The sequence below is a fragment of the Phytophthora cinnamomi genome (genome assembly GCF_018691715.1).
Source record: "Phytophthora cinnamomi strain GKB4 chromosome Unknown Contig62, whole genome shotgun sequence".
In the NCBI taxonomy this organism is placed as follows: Eukaryota; Oomycota; class Peronosporomycetes; order Peronosporales; family Peronosporaceae; genus Phytophthora; species Phytophthora cinnamomi.
This window is the reverse complement of record NW_027150995.1, coordinates 822,613-823,794: the sequence shown is the minus strand read 5'-3', so window position 1 is coordinate 823,794 and position 1,182 is coordinate 822,613.

Here is a 1,182-nt window from a genome sequence, read left to right as displayed (position 1 = left end):
CGCCTCGAATATCCAGGTCGAGCTGGGGACCCAGATGAAGGGGTTGCTCCAGCGCGTCCGCGCGCTGGAGGAGAGGTTGCTCGTCGCCGAGGCCAAGTCCTCCGCTTCTGCCTCGGCTCCTGCCGAGGCTTCGGGTCAGCCGAGCTAGATGGCTCGTGCTGCCGGTATGGCTTCAGCCGTCCGACGTAAAAGGTCGGATGGAGGCGCATGCTAGACGGTATGTCTAGCGTGTATGCGTTGCCGTGCCGTGCCAACACAGTGAGCGGCCCGATGAAGCGCGGAGCAAGCTTGCTTGCTCCGAAATCCGAAATTGCATGTCTTGGCAGGTTTTGTGTAGCTAACAAAACTAATGAACCAACTTTAAATTCATTTGTGTTGCTTCTGCCCGCATTGTCTGCGTTCAGCTTCTGTTGATCAACAGAAGCTGCTATTGTGTCTAGGACAAACCGAATTACGGCTTGTCTTTTGGTGATGAAACTGATTGCATCCGAGCTGAAGTCATTCAGCTCGCTCTCCGCTAGAGGCCCGGCCTCTGCGTGGTTCTTTGCGGTGTCTGCGCCCTGCGCAGACCCGTGGTCGTTGGCCTTGTTGGTGGTGGAGTCTGCGCCCTGCGCAGACTCATGTGGTTTGTCCATTGTTGCAGCTGACACTGTGCAAGTGTCAGCGGTTTTCTGCGGCTGCTGTATTGCAGTCGTAGATCCTCCCCCACTTAAAGTGGGAGCCATCACTCCGAGTAAACTCGGTAGGCGTGGATGCCGCATGGCATTCACGTAGAACGGTGTATGCCCGGTCGAGGTATGCACTGAGTTGTTGATGGCAAACTCTGCCATCGATAAGCACTCGCTCCAGTATTGGAACGAGTGAGCGTAGCCCTTCAACATATCGACGAGCACGCGATTCACGCGCTCGGTTTGACCGTCCGTCTGCGGATGATCCGCAGTCGACATGGAAAGCTGGCTCCCAAGAAGTGTAAACACTTCTTGCCACAGGTGCGCTGTGAAGCGCGGGTCTCTGTCCGACACGATGTCGGACGGCATGCCATGGTGTTTGAACACCATGTCGACGAGCAGACGGGCCGTCTGCTTCGCGGTCACCTCTGCTGGCACCGCAGCAAGATGTACCATTTTGCTGAAGCGGTCTACAAAGACCACAACACCGGTGTTCCCTCCGCTGTCCGGGGGA